This window comes from Triturus cristatus, chromosome 5_1, assembly GCF_964204655.1.
Source record: "Triturus cristatus chromosome 5_1, aTriCri1.1, whole genome shotgun sequence".
NCBI lineage: Eukaryota > Metazoa > Chordata > Amphibia > Caudata > Salamandridae > Triturus > Triturus cristatus.
Genome location: NC_140587.1, coordinates 567,611,926 through 567,637,222, shown reverse-complemented (window position 1 = coordinate 567,637,222; position 25,297 = coordinate 567,611,926). Strand labels below are relative to the sequence as shown.

The following is a 25,297-nucleotide window of genomic DNA, read 5'->3' as shown; positions in this document are numbered from 1 at the left end:
TGCATTTTACCTCCCATCAATCCAGCAGTGTTAAGTATGTCTTTTTTTTTTTTAGCAACACGACAAAATCTAAGCACCAAAAAAGACATCTTAGTTGCTGTCCATTCGTGTAAGCAAACGTACGTATTTCTTTTTTTGGTGTTTGACTTGCGCTTTTGATGAAATATAAATGCTTACAGTGGGAAAACGTTTACTCCACGGAGCTAAATTTTCTGACTAGAAAATATAGCAACAAGATTTAGAATCTGTCACTATGAAGCCGACACATCACTAAATTCAAAAATCCACATTCACCAGAATACGTTTCAGTGTACATATTCTTTAACTAGCTGAATAAACCATCATTATTTTTGTAAACATAATTCTTCAACATTTTCGTTTCAGGCACAACTGTCAGTGGTTGAGCCAGCTGAAAAGATCAAAGAACTCGAGTAAGTGCTGCCTTCGAAACAGCTCTACACGTCATCTAGTTTTGCACGCTGTCTTTTTTTTATACTGAGAACATACTACTGCAAAACGTAGACGCGTTCAAAAAAAGTACAGTCTTGTACCCTTGGAAAGTAACAGAGTATCTTCTAGTTGTCAGTATTGAGAAAAAAAAAGAAATGGGTTTGTGTTTTTCAGTTTAAGGGTTTTACGCTGAAAGTTGACGGTTTTGGTTTAACACAAAGCTATTCATTTTAGAGACAGTGCTCGGAATGCTGTCGAAAAGAGCTCCAACTTCCCCACACGAATGCCCACAGATCCAAGCCTGCAAGTGGAATCCATGTGCCTGCGCAATGCCTAACACAATGCGTTCAGAAAAGTAACTGTAAACGAGGGCTCTTAGGGTTCGGAAGATGTGTACTTGGTCCGTGGCAGGATGAGTCATACGTAACTGGTCTCACCTACAAATCTACATAGAAAGGGATAGTCATGGGGACAATGCAGTACCGACGATGCCTGCTTTCCAATATACCCCCCACCTTGCATTCCTGTACTTATTTCTACGAGACTGCCTACACTCTATTCAGGACTTTACCTTCTAGCCTAGCGCTTCGTAGAGAGGCAGATATTTTACAATACCTCTAAAGAGGCGACAAAGCACGTGCAGCCATTAGCTACTCAGTTATATAAGTCCCGACTTTTCATACAATATAAAAAAAATATATATAGATACCTATAAGAAAAATGTGCTACCTCACTCACACAGCCACAGACTGGGAGATTAGAGCATCATAGCAACACTCATTGGGTTGGAAACGGACTAGACATTCTGAGAAATGAAAAGCAAAAAAGTTTGTGATTTCACGTTTTGTTTCCTTCCCTGGAGGCAGACGGCGATCGATCAGCCAACTGGAAGAGGATTTAAAATGCAGATGTTCGCGTCCTTGTGCAAACGACCCCCCAACATTAACACGTTGTCTGCATCTCAGACTTCCCAAGAAGGAGTGTCTCCAAGGAGGAAATGGCCCTCTTGGGAAGTAAAAGGCGTCCTCGGGGTGTTGCCGCTGTGCCTCTCCGAGTCCTGCTGTGGGGCTGGAGGGGGGAGGGGACCCCTGGGATTACAGGGAGTTGTGAGAAGTAACACAAGTCACTGGTCCTCTGCCCGGACCCGCGCCCTCCTACCTCCCCCTGGCGCCTCCCCTTTCGCCTCTTTATAGCGGCGCTTTCTCCAAATCTCAGGTTACTTTGCTGAGAGGTCTCGGTGCTCCTATCCTCGCCTCTCGTCGCACCCCCCAGCCTCTGAGGAGACACCGGGATAGGGCAACCCCACCCAGCCGGGGCGCAGTGCGGCGCCGCAGGACGTATTCGGCAGATGGTCGGGGTGAGGGGGTGTCATCACAAAGTAGGGCGGGAGGTGCAGACGCCGGACTGCGCTGTCTTCAACATTGGGACCGAGCGCCCAGCCACTGGAACCAGACGTTAAGGATAGCACGGAGTGTCTGAGGTACAGCGGAAGTAGCCAGCGCCGGCTGCGTGAGTACGTGCCTGCGTACGCGCGCGCGCCGGGTGGACTGTGAGACCGACAGTGCTGCCTGTCAGAGTCAGTTGCTGAGTTTTATCAATGCTGCTATTGTGCACCCTGCAGATAAGAGCGGCCGAAGCCGGGCTCGCCCTGCGGGTGCGGCGCTCGCGCTGTTGTTGAATAGGGCTCCGGCCACCCGGCGGGGCGCTGCCGGCAGGGGCCTAAAGGTCTTGCCCTCGTGTGCTTTTTGTGGCCGGTGTTATACATGCTGCTCGCTGGCAGTAGCACAAATGTGGAGCTATAGTCAAAGGCACTGAAATGACGCGTTTGTTGGAGTTTGGAACAGCAGGTAGTGCAAAGAGATAGGTGCACTCGCCTGCTGCAGTCTCGCAGGTGCTTGGGACCCCATACACAAATTAGTGAAATACTCATTCATTGAAAATTGGGGTAAGGAAGGGTAGAGACTTGTGGTGAAGTTGATTTAAGATGTCCAACACCCGTGAGTGAGTGTCCAGGCTTCTTTTCTAAGGGCGGCAGAATAGAGCGACCTGTTGAACGAATGCAGTCTTATTCTAGTGCTGTCGTGTCAGTGGCGCAGTAGATATATTTTGTGTCACTTATGTGGGCTCGCATGGCAGTGCCTGTATCTCTCTAACAGTATTTCAGCAGTGAATGTAGGTGTTTTGAGTGTTGACCCTATTGAGGGTTGCTTGTATTGTGTTCACATTTAAAGTGTGCAGAATAAGGCATCGTAGAACGTTGAAAATGGTGTTAGAAAAGATGAGTGGAAATGGTAACAACGAGGTTTCTTCTTTTGTGTGTTTACTTGTTTAGATCTTTAAACATAACTTGGAAGTCATTTGATTGAGGGTCACAGTTTTAATGTAAAAGAGGAACATCGGTCCATCACATACGAGTTTCATCAAGACATAAATCCCAAACACTGACTTCATGGTGTTTCTGTCTAATTGGAATCTATTTTATGTTATGTAACCCCCAAATTAATAGCAAGCGTGGGGTCCTGAACTTGTTTTCGAGACCATACAATCTCCGGGAAACGCTGTGATTTGATGATTGTAGTCTAAATATTTCTCTTGACCATTGTAGTAATTGTCGTTTTTTTATTAGAAGAATAAGAGCATTTTAGCAGGAAAGAATGTACGTAGCAACACTTTTTTTTTTTAGTACATAACTAAATAGTTTGGTGGCTAAAGTGAACAAGATAATGTCACTGCTCATCTCGTGTGGCGATGTAGGACATTGCAAACAAATACATTAATTTACCTTGAAATGTGAATGTTTATATGGTAATGTGACAGAGGAGACGGAAGGGTGAAATTAGGATTGTGATGAAGGATTGGCCAAATTTGTTTGAGAATTTTTTTTTTTTAAGCGGTGCTTAATTTGAAAAATAAGTGCCGAAGCCCTTGTCAGGAGGCCACTGCAGCTTGCACCACCCATTCCCCCTGCCAGTGCTCCCAATGACAGTCCACTCCTAACACAACTACTGACCATCACACTCCTACAAGTGTTACAGTTCAGAATATTCCAGGCCCCCAAATCTATAAAAACAATTGCCCGGGCAGCAAGTATTAGCCATTTTTAATGTGCATTGAATTAGTAAACAACTGTTGATGTGCTTCTCTCTAAACTAGAAAATAGCTCCACCATGTGGCGCACTATCAGAGGTGCCAGTGTTGACAATTAAGTGTTGGAGCCGAGCACCACAAACAACCGGCTCAAATTAAGCACTGGTTTTAAGCCTGATCTTAAAAGTGAGTAGCGAGGTGATGGGGTGGAAGTTAATATTGATTCAGTTCCATTGATAAGGTCTAAGCAAGTTAAAATACAGCAAGCTTAAAGTCCTTTATTATGGTCTTTCGGGTGGGTAAAAGTGTCTGATTTGTAGTGTAAAGATTTGCGGGCATTTAGGAAGTGTCAGTACAGGATAATGTTTCTGGCTAGGCAGTAAGGGGATCGTCCAGTCACAGCTTAGAATAGTTTACACAGGTCTCTGTTTTGGTAGAAAGGCATCCAGTAAGTGGTAGGGGTACTCCTAGGAGAGTGATAGAGGCCTAATGGAGAAACGTGTTACCTTGAGCGGACATAATGCAGCGGACATAATGCAGGAAAACCTGTTGATACACTGTTGCAGTTGTCCAGCTTGCAATATCACTGTTTTGGCGGTATGGAAGGGGATGTTAGAATGGATTTTGCAGATGTTCAGTAGTTGATACCTAGCAGCTGAAGCTGTGGTTGTTATAAAGGAATTCAGATGCTTTGTAGGGTTGAAAAGTACATCAAGGTTTCTAGACAATGCTGTTGGGATGAGGAAGCTATGAAACGTTTTATGTGGTGTAAAAGGTAATGGTGCATTTTTTTTTTTTTTTTGCCATGAAACAGATTATTCACCAACAGCAAATGCATGGGCATGAATGCTGAGTTTGTGTTGCTAGCATCCTTCTAGTAACGTTCCTGGGTATGTCCTCTCTGGTCTGCAGTAGTTTGATTAAAAAAAAAAAAAAAATTAAAATTAAGAGCAGCTACTGAAAATAATACAGCCTGTAATAAGTGGCACAAGGCTTGTGTGCCATATTTGATTTAAAAGTAAAAATACTTTGATATCTGTCTGGCCATAGCTTGCGGGAGACTGCCACACTGGATAAATCTGTTAACCAGTCCTGAAGCAAACAGCAGCCCAGTCACCGTTACAGGTGATGGCGTCTATATTTAGCAAAGCACATAATCCCACTCTAGAGAATGTGTAGGAGGTCTGTCAATGAGGATCATTGGCTTCTGCTTGCATATTTCTACAGGCTGTAATGTGTTGTGCAGGACACGGATGAGAAGGATGTGTACGAGTGGAGGGTAGTGTTTGATTCATATGAAGTTTTTCCGAATTTGTTAAATTTTGTCCATTCTTATTGGTGCCCTTGCCCACAGCATCGCTTTTTTATTTTATTTTTATTTTGGGTTTTGTAAAGACGTGCATGCTACTGGAACCCATCTCATCTCTTTGAGTAGAGTGATTGCAGTTACGTTACACAGATGCAAGAAGATATGATGTATCACGTAACTTTGAACCTCACATATAATTGCTTGTGGCAGTATTGCATTGGTAAACTGAGACCATGATATGCATCAGTACTTGGTGTAAAGGAGGACTCAAGACTGTTCTTTCACCTATGGCTAGCTGGGTAAGAGGCAAGGCTGGGAAAGGATGCTGAGTGAGAACCGTCAATGCTGCATACACGAGGTAGATCAGAGGAGAAAGTTCACAAAATGAACAAGTGCATCTCCTACTCAAATTGAAACATGGGAGAAGTATTCTCAGTTGTCTCTGGAACTTTTTTAAGTCACTTTCGAGTCTGAGGTACTGGAGAGTCTTCAAGATTGTGTATCCTTAACGTGATCTCTTAATTTTCGGACTCTTGCTGGTCAGATAGCACGTAGACTTAAATGTGGCTGACCTCAACTCCGAGGTGCCTGGAATAGCCGATGAACCAAGGAGAGTGATGCAAGAGTGTGGCCAGACACTTTTCTTGTGAACCAGGCACATGGTCGTGTACTGCACTCTCTTTCTTTCCAGGAGCCGATGTATGTGTTTCAAAGCTGTTGTAATATCCTTGTGCCACCTCATTCTAAATATTAACCAACCAGCATGATTTTGTGATTTCCGGGCCTGAACAAGATTCGTTTTTTGGCTGCATAGCGTAGAAAGCTTTGTTGAAGTATGCTGTAATTTGTCTATGGTGAGCACTAAGTATTTTTTTTATTTTTTATTCAGAGGTCCCAGGTTACCCTTAGAACTTCTGAGTTGCAAGTGATGGTGTTAATTGGAGGGAGGGTGAGGAAACTAAGTTGTGGTCTAGGGACAGCGTTTGGACTGGTGTTATCTCTTGTTATCTAACCTGCGTTTAGGACAAATCCTTTAATAGGCTTATTTTTTATTTTCTAAAGATTATGCAAATACCCAGTCACATTACTGAGACCACCTGTAGTTTCTATAGACACCACCCAACATTACAAGGCTGGGACAGCGGCATGGATTGACTGTTACCAACTGCCTGATAACATCTGTTGACCTGGAGATTGTAGTTGCAAGGACAAAGTAACAAACTGTAGGGCTTAATAAAATGGATCTGCACCTCCTGTAGGTGAACAGGTGTGCTTGGTTTCTGTAGTGGGTTAGGTTAATTGGTGTAATTTGTAGTTGGTATATGGTGGGGTCTGTGGCAGAAAGGGAAAGAACAGAGCTCTTGGTTCCCCTAATGAAAATCCCAGATGGGCCTCTCTTCCCAGAGGAAAGGGCCAGGTCTATGACCTGTCTCAAGTTTGCTTAAACATACCTTAATCAATATTTATTGGCTACTACAAGCAAAACTCTTTATTATACACAAGTGAATTGATGTCATAGGTGTTTGTTTTTAATTCCCAGCTGTAAAAAGCGAATTACCAGCTACAGCATTATTACTCGGAGATGTAATCCCTTCTCTGAGGATCTTCATGTAGGCTGCAAGTCACAGCCTAAAATTCCAGCCAACCTAAACACCTTCAATTCTTGAGCATGTGATCATTATGTAGTGTGTGAAGGTTTCAAGCCAGAGTGAGCAAGCACTACATTAATTACGCTTTTTCTAGTCCATTCCTCATCCCTTTTACTTAGTTTAAAAAAACTTTTAAATTCATAAAAGCTTTCTATACTCCGTTTCCCCACCCCCTGCTCGGATAGTTAGTGCTCTCTAGGGGTTCAGCGATATTGCCCACTTGAACATGTATAGTGAGATCTTGGGAAAATCTCTATCTTCCATATCTTAGTTCTGTTGTCTGCAAACACTGTACGGAAACTGGCTCAAACTGGTTCTGAGACCGTTTTATGAGCTGCATGACGACTGTACATTTGTAAAAGAAATAGAGTTGCATCACAAGATGTAAAACCAGGAATCACTGGTGACCTTAGACATCAAGCATACATTAGTGTAATAATCTATTTTTATATAGTGCTCCATCCTGCAGTTTTATCACCTCAAAGCTGGGTAAATAACGTGCTATTATTACTCCGTTTAATGGAGACCTGAGCTGGCCTTGCAGGCATTCGGACCTATAGGTCACAAAGCAGCTGTCTGCTTTCACAGAGCAATGTGTACGCCTTGTGTCCTTGCTGCTACAGCCTTCATGCAAATAACCTTCAAGGGTTTGGGCTTAGGAAGACGCTCTAGCCACTGACCTCACAACAGAGAGCATCTTCTTAAAACAATGAACCCAAAACTCATTTTTTCCCAACTCTCATTGAACTCGCTTGCGCCACTGCTAGCAAGAGCATGGAGGCAATTTAGTTTGCAAAGCAGCACTCTGCAAGTATAATCATTTATTCAATATCTATACAATGCATTTCAGCCTTCTGCTCATGCACATGTCACCCAAACCTGTGCAGCTGCTTAAGCAGTGTGCCAATATAGCATATTATTAACAAATAGTCCAACCAAGGGTTTCGAAACCTGATGTATTAAGTGTTATTCCTCAATAAAAAAAACTGCAGTCTAATGAGAAAGTGAATTGTGCATTCTTGCTCTTCTCTGGCATTTGTAACCTAAAGTGCAGTTTAAGCTGAGGGGAATTACGCATACCACCCACCCATGGCATAGGTGTCACAACTCTTACATTTAATAAAAAACATGTCTCACGTGGGAGGAGATATGCTCTACTGTCTAAATCAGCGGTTCTTCACCTTTTGACATCTGTGGACACCCACCTAATCATTACTGGAATCCAGGGACCCCCCGCCGAGAAACTACTGGAAGCTGGGGGACCCTTGGCCTAAGCAATTGCTATGATTTGAACTTCATGAAAATGCACAGAAATACAAAAACAAGTACACACCAAACAAATGCTCAAATATATAAATATGTTGCTTTAATTCACAAGCCAATATTGAGGTTTTGACAGTTTCAATGTTGCTTCCCTATTTGTATATATTTTTGTATTCATTGTAATGTATTTTTAATAATGAATAGTTGTGGACCCCATGAGTAGGCCTTACAGACTCCCACAGGTCCTTGGACCACAGGTTAAGAACCTCTTGTCTAAATTGTTTACAGTAGCTATGGAAGACCTGAAAGCTAATACCTGCCTCTCCAGCACACAACTATATAATGCAGGGGTCTCCAGTCTTTTCTGTAATAAAAGCTACTTATGTTCAATGAAAATACTTCGGAGCTACTATATTATTAGAGAGGTATTTGTTAGGTTAGACTAGATTACATTAGTAGCCACCATATGCAAAGGTTACCAGCAGTGATCAGTTCAGTGCATCAGCCACTTGTTGCTTACAGTAACATAAAGATCAATATAAAAGGGTATGCAGTTCCTAACTGTTGCAAGGGGACAAGAGGGCTTGGTGGTCATAAGTTACAGGGGGAGAAGGGAGTTCCTCCTGTTGGAATTGGAGCTCTCAAAAACCCGGCTGGGTGTCATGCTTCATCATAGGGCATGCTCCTCGTCAGTTCGGCGCTTCTAAAATTGTTCTCTCTTGTACTTCCATTTCCTGCCTTAACTTCCTTTGTTTTATTCACCTCTGCTCCCTCCATCTACACCTATAGGCCCCTCACCCCCACGGCAGCAAACGGCTATTTGGAATAAAAGATCTCCACCAAAGAGCCCCTCATAGGGTGCCTGTCGGGTATTGCAGCGCCGACCTGACTAGGAGCATGCCATATGGTGAAGCATGACACCCAGCAGGGTGTGTGAGGGACCTAATAACAACAGGAGGAACTCCCCATTCCCCCGTAACTCATAACCACCAAGCCCTCTTGTCCACTTACAACAGTTAGGAACTACATTCCCTTTTGTATTGACTATTGTTGGGGGATGTATGCTGGACCTCTAAAAAGTCCCTCCTTTTTGAGTTGTTAGTAACATAAAGATGCCTTGTGAAAGTGGAATACCTCTACATTAGAAAACATAACCGTATAGATGCAAGCCCCAGCGTTGTTAATCATGTTAGCACTTAATCTCTGCAACACAGTTTGGCTCTTCTCACTCACATATCAACTTCAAATATATTTTGAAAATTCAACCATTATTCTCCACACATCAGCGTATGAGCACTGAAAAAGCGCATGTTTCTGTCTCAAATAACCTGCTTTTCAATTTTGGTATACATATATTAATTCAACCAAGCACAAGCTTCTAATTTAGTTATTTTAGGCTACACACAGGAGAGCTACTCACAGGTAGCTGGAGAGCTTCTAGTAGCTCATGAGCTACTCGTTGGAGAAGCCTGATACAATGAGATTCTAGGCAAATTACTTAATTTCTCTTCACCTGAAGTCATATTATTGCTAAGTATTGATAGCGGATAGAAACAATCTATATCCAGGGCCATCGGAAATGTGTGTTTTTTGCAGCTGCTACGTTTTCTGCATACTTATGAATTTGCCACATAATCCATCTTCTGCTGCACGATCTGCAAATTTGAACAAAAAATTGTTTCTAGTTAAAACAGATAAAAAGTTTCTAAAATGCTGCGGTGCATATTGCTGCTTAGCGGAAGGCCCTTTTCAAACCTTAACTTGTTCGGTTTGTTTTTCTGTTGTGCATTGCTATTTTGGGGTATTAAACTGGTACTAATGAGGTGCAAGCTTTACCCACACAGTGCTATTTCATTATTTTGACATGTTCATACTTTCTCAAAATACCCTGCATTTTGCTACTATGCCTTTTATTGCTGCATAATTTAGATCACCCTTCCGCATAATTTGGACCTCTCCTGCCGCGTGATTCTAGTGGCTCTGGCTGTTTGGACTTGTGAAGTGCTGTGTAAATAACTAGGCAGTCTGGGTAAAAGCAGCACACCATAATTTTCTTAGAATCCTGCATCACACTGCGACTGTATAAAACAAGCTAAGTGGAAAATATAACAAAATGTGCCCCTCGGTTACTGGGGTAGTCTTTTTAGCTTCTTGGCAGTGGCATGCGTGTGTTTGCTTAGCCTCAGCTAATCTTGTTTGCAAGTGCCTGGGAACGCCGGAGAGCAGTGAGCGGTGTACACTGTTAGCCATGCGGCTGCCCTGTGGGAAGCGGCGCGCGCTGGGAATACAGATGCAGACTCGGGAAGAGATCGAGTTAGGCTCAGCAGTCGCGCGGGATGTTCGGTGACGAGGCCCGCGGGGCAGTCCAGCTTCTTTCCCGAGTGTAATCTAGTGCTCCAGGTGGCGAGGGGGATTCCCGGGAAGGCTTCTGATCGATTTATTTCAGGGCTCGCTTTGACAGGTGGCTTATGTCTGGCAGCACCTGTGGTGCGAGCCGACGGGTGGTCCATTTATCAGATCAGCGCTGCATGACTGCCAGGGGCAACTGGTCTCCAAGTGTGCGTACGCCAGAATGTGGGAGATGTTTAATGTTGGGGATACATGATTTCAACCATACCAACACCCACAGAACGGTTTGGTCGGAACATGCATCACATAAATGTCAGCCACTGTTTCCAGAACAGAACTCTGGTACTTTCTCTCATGCTGTGCCTGTATGTATCCCAAGCGTGTATCTATGGAGCGGTTTAAGCTCTATTGCTGCGCACGGGTGGCCTCTACCTATGTTTCCGTTTGTGTGCGTTCAGCTCGTACTTATGTTGCTGCTCATGCGCTACCATTATATATCTTTTAAGTTGCATTTGCATGTCCTACTTGTACCTTTTTATATCCCCCTTGTGCTCAGCCTGTGTGTAGCTCAAATTTGTGCCGTTCTGTCCCCCCATGTTGTACGTATATGAATCCTTTCTGGCTATTGGTTTAGGTATACCCAGCGTTTACCTATGTATCCCTCCATGCTTCCCCTGCGTGGACGTTCAGGTCGCACCTACATACATGCATTGACACCACCTAAGTAACTATGCACTGGTTAGGCCCCAGGTGCCAACCACTTGGAAAGGTTTTTAGTTTGTGTGCACCAGACCCTGTGCAATACCAGCTTGGTCCTGTGCCTGCTCAAAACCTTGAGGGCCCCCAGTGCCTGCTTTTCTTTTTACCTTTAGCCTTGAAGTTATGTTGGTGTGTACCGTGTAGGTTTCCTGGGGATGTACCTATATGTACTAATATTGTTATCTCCTGGTTGCAACTCTATACCTTGAGGTTTATGTACGTATGCTAAGGCTGTACTTATGCTAAGCTATGGTTGAATCTGTGTGAACATTTCGAATTATACTTTTACTTATACTTGTATGCTGTTCCTGATTGTACCATGCAATAGTACTTGCATATACCTCTCCTTGTACCTTCTAATGCATTTAGGCTCTTCATGAACGTACATTTAGGTTTTGCCTGGATGTCCTTTTATGTTACCTAGTACTTGCACTTTGATGTTACTAAGCATGTGCTATTACGGTACACAATTAAATCTTACGGTTGCACGGTTTCATCACGTTATACCAAATCTATACCGTACAGTGACTAAAAACAAGAAATATTCTATCAATTAACATACTGTAAAATAAGTCCAATAGCATTCACCACTATTTTTTAATCTTCGAAATATTTGTTCTAATCTGTGAGAGCAGAATTATGTTAATATAATCCTGAATGAGTCAAAATTATTCTGAACTTCACCACAGGAAACATGAGCTTGTGTTTCCTTTTGGATGGAGAAATTGCACATCTATGAATACAAATTCACTGCGTTATTTAGCAGCTGCTACTACATAATAATAATAATAATAATAAAAAATCTTTCTTTATTCGGTTATAAAAAACATTAATAACCCTTAAAGCACATAAGAAAACATATCACGCACAATATACTCAATATAAAAAGCTTTTTAGAATAACAAAGATTACTTCAACCAAGGTTTGTTCTATGTTTGTAGATACACTTTAAAAATGTAGCAACACTTTTCGTAATCAATGTAGTATTCAAAAATTGCAGGTGCAGCATAGCAGGGCGACACCTTCTGAAGCCAAGAGTTCTCAGCAGTGGAATTAGCCATAATTTGCGGTGTTCGGAATAAAACTTACAGAACAATACAGTGTGCATTGTTTGTTCTGACAATTCATCGCAAGGGCACGCCATTAAGCCCTCTTTCCAGTTATGGGATTTAGGGAAGGCTACAAGCCTATGAAAGACATTCAGTCTGAATCGCGTCAACAGAAAACGCTCAAATTGTGACTCGACATAGGTCAAGTATGGTTCCATTTTCCAAAGTAGTCGCGACTGTCAGAGTGTTGAACAGATGTTTTACTTATCTCCTTACTCAGCCGTGATTCTTCCATGTAAGAGAGAGCCCTTATTTTTAGCTCTTTCTTTGAAATCTCAGCCATTAGTTCGGGGTTAGCATAATATTTGTTCAGCCCCAAATCAGTAAGGAGATTTTTCACATACAGCAGCCACTCGATTTTCCCTGCATGCTCCAAGGACATGCAGTCTGCCACAATCTCCTTTGTAAGTGAATTTTTTGATGATGTCCAAATACGGCGCCACAACAAAAGAGGTTGGATTTTGGCCAAATCTTCAATGTGGGCCATACCAAGTTCAGCGTGGCAGAAGAAAATAGATGCTCGCTTGGGTGTCATCAGGAGAAATCTCATAAAAGTATTCTCTGCAACTTGCAGCACATTCGTGTTTTTATGGCCCCACAAACCTGCCCCATAGAGTGCGGTGGAATGGCACTTTGCTACATAGATGCGAAGAAGTTCTATGGGTGGCCTCTTTCCTAACTTCTGGGAAAATTTTATGAGGGCCATTATTGCTCGCAAAAGTTGGTGTTTCCGAGCTTCGATGGCCGCTTTCCAATTACGTTTTTCGTCAATCATAACCCCAAGGTACGGATACTGAATAGTCAGATCCAATCTCTCTTTGTCTAAGGAAATGGTCTTTCCCCTTTTCCTTCCTTTTCCTGCCACGATCACATAGGTTTTTTAAATATTTATTTTAAGGTCCAGGCTGCCCATGAACTTTGAGTACCTATCAAGGGCTTTCTGCAGCTCTCGCGGAGTACGCGCCAAGATTACTGCGTCGTCCGCATAAAGAAGCGCTGGTATGAGGCGATTTTTTTTTTTTTTTTACTCGTGGGAGGTCCTGGGCCCCTCTCAACATCTCTACCTCAAGACCATTAGTGTAGATAGAGAAAAGAAAGGGGGCCAGGACACAACCCTGCCTCACGCCACGTTCCACCCTAAAGGACTCAGATAGTTCGCCCTGTGTTCCAAAACGGACCCTAGACGAGGCATTGGAATATAATGCACGGAGAAGGTTTACAAGGGCTGGGTCTATACCCATATCGGTGAGCTGCTACTACATATGAACCTCTGATGGCAGAAAAGTGGTGTTGAGGTAGCAGTGAACTGCTCCTGTCACTATGTGACCTGGAGGTTGAAACACCCTGGCCATTGCCTTCCACTCGAAATAAACACACCCCACTGTTCTCACTTTCATGGTTCTGCTTTCCAGTGACCCAAGATAAAAAAGCATTGGCATAGCCAATAGGTCTCGCTTTTGAGACCTTATAAGTGTTTAGCCATGCAACAGTTTCATAACTAAATACTTATAAGGTCCCAAAAGCGAGACCTATTGGCTATGCCAATGCTTGTTTCTGTTTATTACTGCTCTATAGTTATGGCGGCGCACGGGTGCCACCATTACTACATAGAAGTAATAAACAGGAGGAAAAAAAACTGGCTCACGGAGAACATCAAAGCGGCCATGAAAGTGAGGCACGTGAGCCCGCGCACATGCACTGTAGCTCTAGGCTACAGTGGTAGCACTTTTTTGAGCCCTCACAAAAAGTCTCACCAGACCAGCGCATGCGCTGGGTCAGGCGAGACCTAAAAAGCTTTAAAATGGCTTAAAAGCCATACGTAGTATGTATTTACCTTTTGTAGTGTGTTGCTTTTGGTAATGTTGTACAAATAACAACTAATTTATACGGAAACGTGTGAGTTATTTTTATCAGTGAAGAGGATCCAGCCCCATATTCTTCATTGCAATTCTTTTGATAAAGAAAGTCAAAGGCATGCAGAAAAATGCAGTTTTCAGGCCCTTCTTAAATGCATGGCAGCACCCTCTGCAGCACAGGTGTGTATTCTAAGTGTACACTGCCGTCCACAGGAGAGTCCAACCGTCCATTTAGTCTCTGACTTCACCAGCCAGAAGTACAAGGCTTCTATCGGGCGAACATTTACCATTGGGCGTAGTTGTCTGAAAAAGTTGACCCTTGTATCAGAAATTAACCATGACAGACGGTTGACCAATCGTATGAGCTAAATATTTTTATTCAGTTTCAGAGCGAAAGCTTCTACACAAATTAAACCGGCCTATATTGTTAGCAATTACAATAACTTGGTTTGAAAGTAACTTGAGTAATAGGCATTTACAGCAAGAATCATTGACAATTGTTGCCCGTTCAGGGTAATGAAGTTTTCTCAAGGGGATGAGTCTGGGATCAGCTTTCATCCAGCTCTCATTAGTGTTTCGATGAGTGGCATTGCAGACTAGAATGCGGGGCTTGTATATTTGTAGATGACACAGCAAACTTTTCAGAAACTCAGCCCTCAGTCACAGATCTGGGTTGAATCCATCATAGTTTTTTAGCTCGCCACGCCACCCCAGTTCAGACCCAGCCATATGCAAATTAGTCTTGACCCTGTTCTTCGTGGGAACACTCCAGCCCGAATTGCCAAGCCAGGACTTCCCTGGACCGGAAACAAGCATCCTGGGACTGGTTTCAGGGAAACACCCCATATCAGCCAGGCTAGCTTGAATCCAGTAGCAAAGTGACTAGGGGACCCACGTTTGGGCATACCCTGCCAACTTAGGGCGAACACAGCTAACACAAGGAGATGATGGGCAGAGCGCTGAAACTTTTCAGACACTCAGCCAAGTCTCAGATCTAGGTTGAATCCATCATCGTTCTTTAGCTCACCATGCCACCCCAGTTCAAAACCAGAAATGCAAATCAGTCTTGACCCCGTTCCTCATGGCAACAGTCAAGTCTGAACTGCCGTACCAGGACTTACCTGGACCGGTAACAAGCATCCTGGGACCGATTTCAGGGTAACACCCCTCATAAGCCAGGGTAGGTTGAATCCAGTATTTGTAGATAACTCAATCATCTGTCAGTGCGTGGTTAGCTCTGAGAAATCGTCAACCTAACAGTTGGAATAGTGACAAGCTATGCATGTTGTAGGCAAGTGCGAAGTGTAGTAAGTAGGGCAAATATGTATCAGTAAACCATGTATGGTGATATGAGGTTCCAAATACCCGTAAACATCCAAGTATCCATGAGTTTTAAAAAAAAATATTTCACAGTAGTATATGATGTATTCAGGTTGGGTGTGGTTGAAATATCAAACTTTGCTGTTGAACCTGGCACACTTTGCACAGTTTGTGACGTTTGCAGTTTCCTGTCTTTGCCAGCTTTGAGAATGCTCCAACTAAAATAAGTTATTTGTAGATGTTTTCCTCTTGCACACCTATCGGTGCAAGCTTTCTCCTCCTGTTTTTCTCAAACTGTGAAAACTATGGAAAGAATTCTTAGATTGCGAAATTGAAAAAAATCCTCAGCATTTCAGAGGAAAATGGGCAGATTGTATGTATGTATGTATGTCACTGAGAATGGACCCATAAATGACAGACTTGTAGTAAAACTCACAGGGCAACTCATTTATCCACTTGCATCTGGCAGAACTAGGTTTCAGCCCTAGTATTGAGACCGGTAAAAGAAAGTTTACAGAAAGGACAGGGAGAACTGCAAGTGACAGCTTTTCAGATATCCTCAAGAGACGCGCGTTTCAAGAGTAGTGCACACAGGAAAGAGTTCTGATGGCTCCAAGAAGGGATTATCTGCTCCTCCATAATATAAATAGAACGAAGCTCGTGCCAATAACCTATATCGTTTGGGTGCTGTTGGAGCCTAGCTCGTGAGCTCTCTAAGGGATAAACGAGTCAAACATTACTGAAAAAAATGCCATTTCAAGTTTTCATACATTGTGTATAAAGTTCCCACTCTGCCTGGAATTTGTCTGGCCCTGGAAATCAAAGGGGCAGAGAACACCTGCTTGTTCAAATGATAATTTGCTATAGCACTGAGCACAAAACCCAGAACCGCCTTGTGATTATTACTGAACTATGCAGAAAGCTGAGGCACACAACCCTCTCATTGTTCTTTGGTTCTTCCTGAGCAGTTAATGCCTAAATGAAAAGTGCTTTTAAATGTCATAACATTTTTGTTATTTCAAGACTTTGCCTTAAAGTGTTTTTTTTTATTCCGGTTAACATTATTTTTTAACCTCAAGACTTGGCTCTTGTGTGGCTGCATACCTGCGTTATGCCCAACTATAACCTCTCACTTTTAGCTAGGGTTCACCAAACTGGTACTCGCTCTTCTAGTTCCTGGATCTTGTTTACTGCTTTATGTATGAGGTGAAGTAGAACAAAGCCATAGAGTGCGTTGCCTGCCCAAACCAGGGGCATGAAACCCCTTAAGCGCTCCTTAAACTCTTAGTTTTGCCCACATTCTCGCATTTTTATAGTTTACAGTGATGGCCAGAATAAGCCAGATCTGGTAAAATATCTCACCAGTTGTGGCTTTAAGTCCCATCTGTTGATTGCTATCTATTTGTTTCTAATTGGGGATTTTGTATGGCGCTCACAGCTGCTTCAAGGCACACGTCCCGCATGCGCATTTGTTTTGTATCCTCCGCTCAGCAGCAGAAGCAAGCCCCCCCCCCCCCCCCCGTGTAGTGTGATGCTGCGCCAACAGACGGAATTCCAAATGTTCAGGAATTTAAAGAGTAGGTGCTAGCCGAGAGAGGCAAACTTCTTTCATTAACTCGGCACCAAAAGGACTTCACCTTTTTAGGTATGAAGTGGCGGTGCCTGCTCCTTTCATGACCAGCTGCTGCAAACAGTACAGGACAAGGAGGGGCCAGGTGGGCTTATCTGTAGATTTGTGTTGCAGTGGGTGTTAATAGAGGTATGCAAACGTCATGGCTCGGAAATCTTCTACATGCTAATGTATTACGTTTTTAGTTTTCGTTGGTGGGGCACTGGCACGCGGTGATATAAAAAAAAATGCGTTGGTATACAGAACACTCATTCCTCGAGATGGCTTTGGGCATGGGTGAGTGGCTAATAATAACATGTTTAAGCAGAGCTACTCACAGTGATTCATTACTTGGAAACATTTGCAAGAAAATGGAATTGACTAAATATACAGGATGCGTGAAAAGCTGTGGCTGACACATGGTTCCTGTCCTACTTCTAGGAAGTTTTGCAAAATACTAAATATTGTAACTGTATCCGTCCAAGGGTGTAAACCTGGTTGTATGACAGAGGCACGCATGGCTAAACTACGCAGCCTGAACCACAAATGCGTCTTAACCACGCATTCATTCCTTTAGCACTCATGCCGTTACCACGCATTTTCGTTGTAAAGGCATGAATGGTAAGAGGGTATGCATGGCAAGGTCGCCACTACTCCTGCTACCCTCGCCATTAGCCCTAAAATTTGAACCCCCTACCTCTCCCCACCCTGAGACCTAAAACCTGCCATTAAAACTAACCTTTCCCCTCCTGCCGCCCTGAGGCCTAAAACCATGCCCCTTACCATATACTAACCCGCCTCCATGCGCTGTCCCTTAAAGTACCCCTTCCCTTAGGACTAAAATCCTGCCACAATTAAAAAGGCTACCCCGATTCCCCACCCTAAACCCAAAACCACCCCCCCCCAAACCCTTCTCCCCCCCAAAAAAAATAAAGTCATTAAAACTACACAACCCCTGCCCTGAGCCCTAAAAACCTCCCCCTTTCCAAAACTACCCCAACCCCTTCTACTGCCCTGAGGCTAAAAACACAGCCCAAATTAAAAAAAAAAAAACTACCATGTCTTCCCCCCCCCCCTGCCCCCCAGCTGCCCTGCTTCCCTAAAACCGCCCCCACTCCTAACAAGCATTTACAATGCAATGGTCTCGGCAATATTATAGGTAGAGCTATCGGTATTGCTCATTATTTTTTTATTATTTTTGTATCCCTAAATAAATGGCATTGTCATTTCTATTGGCATTAGCTTTTTTTTTGCATATGTGATACCTATTGCATTAGCAGAGAGAGAGTGAGGTACTGAGATAGAGAGAGAGTGAGGTATTGAAATAGAGAGTGAGGTAGTGAGAGAGAGAGAGTGTGAAGTTTTTAAGTAGTGTGTTAGAGTGAGAGATAGTTACTGTGGTAGTGATATTGTGTTGCTGTGAGAAAGAGAGAGTTGAGTAGCGAGTTAGAGAGTGAGGTAGAGTTAGTGAGACAGAGTGTAGTATAGTGAGAGATAGTGAGGTAGTGAGAGATAGTGAGGTAGTGAGAGAGAGAGAGTTAGGGAGAGTGACGTAGTGAGAGAGCCAACCCCACACACATACAGAACCACCCACACAGAGCCACACACATACAAAGTGTATCACCCAGACATACATACAGAGCCACACATACAGAGTCAGCCAGACACAGAGAGCTATCCACACAAATATTCAGAGCTACAGACATCCACATACCGAGCCACTGACTTACACATACAGAGCTAGCCAGAGACATAGTCACTTAACACACATACCGAGCTAGCCACATAAAGATACTGAGCCATCTATACACACACAGAGGCACCTATGCACTTATTGAGCTACACATACACTGAGCCACACACACGCACAGCTACACACATAGAACCACACAGACTTACACATACTGAGCCACACACACACAGAGCCACCAACACATACAGAGCCACACACACAAACAGAGCCACACAGTAACCTCAAAATTTTACACATATTTACTTTTTGCTACTTCAAATGTCACCGCTACCATAGATCCAGTTGTAGAGTGCATGGATTAAACTATGAATACTGTGTTGAAGATGGAGGGACGCAGGCAATACCGCAGTTAGTTATTTATAGCAGCGGCGTTGAGTTATGATTCTCAAGCACAATTTAGAATAGTTCCACCATAATTTTACGTTAAAACCATAAAACAGCAATATACGTGTGACGTCATTCCCACCGGAAAATACCATAGGCTTGAATCTTCTGGCAATATTTACATCGTGTCCGTGGGCTCAATTAACTAGCAGTCCTTTAAAGGGTTTCCTTAATTAAAGGGGGTTAAATTAGCTGTAGATACTTCCACTTGCCAGTGAACTCTAAAGGAGGGTATTACAGCATTACAAGTTCAACCCACCTTTAGCTCTTCGCCCTCTGCGGCTCCTAGGCCCTTACGTGCCCAGGTGAATCCCAGAATGCAGCGCTGCTGGCCCCAGAGATCTGACGTACATCACAACTATTAACTGGCCCGGGGCAGGAGTTTGAACTCCTGCGAATTCAGCTAGCATGTGATGTGTCCGAGGCCCAATTGGGCAATATTAAACGGTGTAATGACAACAGCTATTGCTTACAGTGCTTTGAAACATAAGTGAGGCACTATATAACAACAGTTAATTTGCAGGGTGCCCGCTAGGGACACACCAGGAGGTTGACGGTGTCACAGATGACACAGGAAACACAACCGGTGCTCCGTCTCCCTGCATCACTTTATCAGGGTAATAAAACACGGCGGACTCCGTATCAAAAGCTGAAGAATTCCTTGGAGTACCTTACACCCACAGGGCCGGGAGTGTTCAGTCAAAGAGGTGCGCAAGAACAAAGGCGAGACACTGAGCATCAGCAGCAGCCAGGATCAGATAGGATCTACGTTGGCTGGGAACCCGGGATTAGCAGTTGAAGCCTGCACACTGCCCCCACAGTAGCCCACAGGTCCAGAGTCAGACACCCCACGTCTGCACCACTCAAGGAGTCAAGACAGGGGGGGGGGAGCACCTCACTAAGTGACATCACCCGGTACGTGCTCACATTTCCATCTTGTGGTCGGAAGTGCGGCAGCCAAGCCCCGCCGCCAGACAACTATATTACGTTTCGGGTTGTTTGCCCCCCACGGGGGCTCCTTCTGTGGCTATTGTTGGGAGACAAAGGCGCCCCTGTGAACTGTCTGCAGAGGCCCGGGGCCAGGAGATACAGGCCTGGGGGCACGGGCGTGTCTCAAAGTCGGCAAATCAATCAGGTTTACAACTTTGTCGCGAGAGCTCACATTTAAACACAAATCACAGATAAGATCTGCAGGCTGTAACTAGAAACAGGCAGCAAGCTGAAGGACCCCCTTAATAAATGTAAGTGGCTCCTACACCTGGGCTCCCTAAAGGAAGCAGCCTGGACTACCAAATTAGGTAGCTCAGCGAGAAAAGCACTCGCTGACGAGAAAAGCAGGTAACAGATTCAAATCTCTACAAAGTTGTCCTTTTAATCTGTTAAATGTTGTTAAAATGAGTATAAAGTTTACTTGGGTTAAAATAACTGCATATAAAAAGTTATGCTAAAGCGCTCTACAGACAACGTTAGGAACCATTGAAGCGGCGCATTTCTCTACCGGCAACTCTCTCCCAAAACAGCTCGACACAACTGCACGGCCCTCCCCCATCCTCGCTCCCCCCCTGCACTACTAAGAGCACTGCAAATAGCCGTCACCTCTCGCATCGCAACGCCACACGATCCCAACCCCCAAAATAAACGTCACGCCGCTGCACCGGGACATTCCTGCCGGACCGTCACCACTGGGGAAGATGAGCATGGGGGTGGTGTGTGAGGGAGCCAGACAGGGTAGGGCACTGCAGTCTGGAGTTTAAAGGCAAACAAGAAACACGACAGAATCAGAGAGAGACAACTGCCTTTCTCCGAGGCAAAGCAGAAATGCCTCGGAGAAAGGCAGTGGCATTTTCGGATTCGGGGGCGTGTTGTCGGATTCGGGGGCGTTTAAACACGCCCATCGAAAAGTAACGAAAAACATGCCCCCGAATCCGAAAAGGACGGGGCCTGTTCGGAGAGACAAAGCCTCTTCTCCAATGGCTGGCCAGCATTTAAGAGGCCAGCCAATGGAGAAGAGGAGAGAAGAGGGGCGGGATCAAGCCCCTCTTCTCCAAAACATTAATTCTCTGGACTTCCGGTTCTGCCTTCGGCAGACCGGATGGTCCCGAGACCTAAAAAACTACCCTCCCAAACCAAGCCTCAGCCCCACTTACCTGTCCGCTCCCGGGGCTACCTGTTTCGATGCTTCCCCGCCCTTCCTGAACACGCTCTCTGCCTTAACCACGCATAAGCATGGTTAAGGCAGATGCGTTGTTCAGGCAAGCGTGGCTCTGCCTGCTTTGTTCCGGCCGTTCCCCTGTAAACATATAGTTGAATATTGAGGATTGACCAAGAGAATAAATTGCATGTTGTACAATGTTTGATGTAGATGAAACGATCTTGTAAATCTACGTGTCATGGGTTGGTATCAACAAAACAAAGGTAATAGTAATGTTACTTACATGATTATGGGAAGGTGGCATAGGATGGAATGTGCATTCAGGTGCGCCGCATTGTTACTGAATTGTGATCATTCCAAAGTGGATAGTGCTTACATTTACATGGCGAATGCCGTAACTCGGCACAAGGGATATGTCTGAAGAGAGGTCAAGCATTGATTACCTCGAATTTGATTTTGTCACCACTGGGTCTAAAATAAGGCGGACAGGAAATCTGCAAGAAAGCCTCCATTCCTTATTTCTGTCTGATTGTCAACTTGCATCTTTGTCTGCTTGTGTGCTTTTGTCTGTGTCAGCCTCTGCTTGTGCTAGTTTATATACATTGATCTTAGTGGGGTGACTGACCTGGCAACTCTCTTGATAGTCTACCACTCTAACTCTCCGTCAGGTTTATAGATTACATGCTGATTCCAACCTCACAGCACCCGAATTACACCTCCTGTCCTCGTCTACTCCTTCTTGCTGACCAGTTTTCGTTCCTGCTTTCTCTAACCAAATGCTCATGGTTAACTACCACTCCATTTCACATTCTTCTATCCACTGGCCCCTTCCTCATTTCCTCTCTTGGTTTCTCCTTTCCACTCTTTCACATCTTCTACTTTGAGGTGATCTTTGAGCAGAGTTTTGTAGAGGCACCAACATAATACATCTTAGTCTGAGTGTATGGATGACTGCATGTCTGGTCGCCTGTAGGTGTGTGTGTATTGGTGCTCATTTGCTTGAGTATGTGCATGTAAACCTGTGGTAGGCTACTGTGTCCTCCTATTTGCATGGGTATGTCATCTCTGCAATATGTGCATGGATGTTCTGTGTCTGTTGTTGTGCGATGCCAATACTTGTTGATTTTGCTGCGACCCCATTCCATAACTGGAGATAAGGACACAGATCATGGCAAAGGGTAAATGCAGAACTTTACCTGGTGGAGTTGCCATACACCTTGATGTGTAGGCAGCCAGGTTCTGTGCCCATCAGCACCGAATCAGTGGTGGCTTCGAAGAGATGTGCCTCTTCAGAAGAAGCCTCGCAGTCCTCCACGCTCTGCAGGTGATCTCACAGTTCATTTAGTATCTCTCTCAGTACCCACAGCTCTAATTCTGGCCAAGACCGTTGCACCCTTCGAGCAGAGTTGAGTGACTATGATTAGCATGGGTCATAGCGAAGCCTATGGATGCAAAGAGCGCCTGCGCACCTCTCTTCAGGCTGAACTAGACCCGTTACAAAGCCTTCTTCCACTTGATAGCATGATAGGCTCCTAAGTAGTAAGCTTTCTTACTCCTAAGCACCGGAGAGGTATGGTGCTTTGCTCTGTGCTCTTTAGGTTTGATGTATATGGCGCTCGTGCTATTCATGGCGAACATATTGTGTTTTTAAATTTCCCTAAGGGACTAACAGACTGCCTTCTTCAGTCATTTAGCTTCTTTCAATCAGGAACCTGCAGCTCCTGGCTTGAGAATTTTTCAGTCCTGTCTTTGCCCAGCATAAGGAGTATTTTAGTCTCTCCGTTCTTCTATTGCCTGTTTGAGTGTGTCCTTCCACCACTCTGGGAACGCACAATGCACTATTTTATATCGAAAATCAGCATGCATGTGGCCTGATAGCACAGGGGGGGCGAGTGCTAATGGATGCTACACGAAACAAGCATTGGTAAAACCAATAGGTCTCATCTTTGGGCAGTAGCAGCTCGTGGAGGGAGTTTGGTGGGGCAGTGAGGCGGGGGAGGGGCAGGGTGGGGAAATGTAAACACTGGAATATGGATGAACGGAGGTAAGTACACATTTAAATAAAAAAAACGAATTCCTTTGCGCGCGCTGCATCGCATTTTCGCGCGCAGCGAAATTCGTTTTCTCAATTTAAATGTGTACTTACCTCCGTTCAACTTCATCCATATTCCGGTGTTTACATTTCCCCATCCTGCCCCTCCCCCGCCCCACCTCACTGCCCCACCGAACTCCCTCCACGAGCCGCTACTGTCTTTGGGACATATTAGCTTTGCCAGTGCCTTTTGGAGAGGCTGTACAGCATCGACAAACATTTCTTGTCAACACTGTGTAGCATGACCCAAAAGATGCCATTTTTTTTACCGTTTCAACAGGAGTCGGTAAATTTAAAAAAAGCAATAATAAAGTAGCGCAAGTGTGTTTTTTATTTTTTTATTTTTTTATTTTTTTTTAATTTCTTTTTAAGGGTGCATAATTTATTGGTACAATTTCAATTCCAGACATGCCAAAAAGGGAGACAGTTACTCTATGCTCTTCATACCTGCTGTTATTATTTTTTCCAGAGGCTGACCACTGGTAATTCTCTGTATGGTCGCACTACTGTTGATGAGATAGTACAGTGAGGCGATTGTATAAAACTCCTACAATCTTTACATAGGCCATACATAAAAACCTCAAGCCTCTCTGTAATAAAATGCACTTTTAGACGGGGTGTCCTGGTCATTTCTACATTTTGATTTGTCCAGGAACTTGAAGTGCCTTGCCCGCAGTGGCACGGCCTGATGCAAAATCCAGACCAGCTTTGACGTCGGAAATGTTTAAGATTCTGCAAAATGTGGAAGGAGTGATGTATGGGGCCCATGAACTTCACAGGCCCTTGTAGCAGCTGCAAAAGCATTCACTGTTTTGTAGCTCTTGCTGCATAGCGAGATACAGATCTGGGTTCGTGGCATGTGCGGGGGGGAGGAGAAGCCAAGACACCATACGTGTATTATTTCAGCAGTTCGCGCACTGGGTCCCCTTGGCTTTTACTTATTTCCAAAATACACATTGTTTTCAATATCCCTCGAGCCTTACAGGTTTTGTGTCGTGGAATCGGAACGGCGGGCTGGCCTTGGGCACTGGAGGGATGGCCACTGCGATCCCAGGAGACGAAACACCTGACTTGAAAGGCATTTTTGGCCCAGATATGGGATCTCAGCCTGGGGAGATGGGCCGCGCATGCCGTGCGTGTCTGCGGCACTGACAGTGCTACCCGGGCGCGGGAGCCAGCACCCAGCACGGAATGTTTTTCATTTCTCCCCACCGGGCTGAGCGCGGCCCGCAGACGCAGGGAAAACACGTCCTTCTCTTTGAAGTGCGAGAAGTGCCCCGTCCAGCGGGGCTGGCGACAGCCGAGAGCCCCGCGCTCCCCAGCACCCGGGCCAGAAACCTCGTTTGTGGCAGCGCGGCTTAATTACGTGTCAATTTATTGCACGTCACTGGCTTCCGCTCTTAAACGCTTTGGCTGGAGCTGGGAAGCCCAGGCAGACTGCATTGAACTACATGCATGCTGGCGTCTGACGCGGCTGTGGCGTGGAGTTTCTGCCTTGATTTGTCGCCAACAGCGGGTTCGAGGCTAACCTGCACTAAACGTGTGCAGTTCGAAGGAGTCTTTTTGTTTTAAACAGGCTCATCTAACAACACTTTGCAGTCCGAGTCTTAACGTGTTGCGTATGCCTCAGTGGTGCTGCTATCAATGTTACATCACTGAACTCCTAGGGGCTGTGAACAATCCAAGCATCACTCGAAGAGCAAGTGTTGCAAATGTCCCATTCAGCAGGAGAGTGGTGTAAGGGTCTAGTATGTAGCTGGGGTTGCATTTAGGAGCACTTTGTGACAAATATATTACTAAAGCATAGTAGCACACTGTCATTTACAGACCACACATTTTCCATTGGAATTACCACTGCATTTGCACAGGCATAGTTTTACTGATAAAACTATATTGCACACAAACAATGTGTGGAAATTGGGTGTCAGTGAGTATTTGTCATTTGTGCATTTCCTAGTAAATTGCCTTGATTTTGTTTTGATCCTATTAAAATCTTTGTTTCCATCACACATTAGAATTATAAAAATAAACAGCGCTTCAGCTTCATTTGTGCTTTCCTGACTGTTTGTTTATTTTGAAATTTTTGTGCAGTTCCTTTATGGGTATTTAAACTTTGTCTGTTAGAAGAAAACAGCATCCTTCAGCCTTCCATTTCG

General features: G+C 44.4%; 1 protein-coding gene across 4 annotated transcripts in view; it reads left to right on the top strand.

Moving 5' to 3' along the window:
• The first annotated feature begins 1,663 nt into the window (after nucleotides 1-1,663).
• Nucleotides 1,664-25,297, top strand: part of SULF1 (sulfatase 1) — a 285,427-nt gene continuing 261,793 nt past the window's right edge. Inside the window, exon 1 of one of the 4 annotated variants that reach the window (XM_085605482.1) lies at nucleotides 1,664-1,930. The gene's annotated coding sequence lies outside the window, so the exon portion shown is untranslated. Of the gene's footprint in view, nucleotides 1,964-2,276; nucleotides 2,298-25,297 lie in introns of those variants that run through there. The other 3 variants (XM_085605483.1, XM_085605484.1, XM_085605485.1) reach the window with 3 other exon arrangements.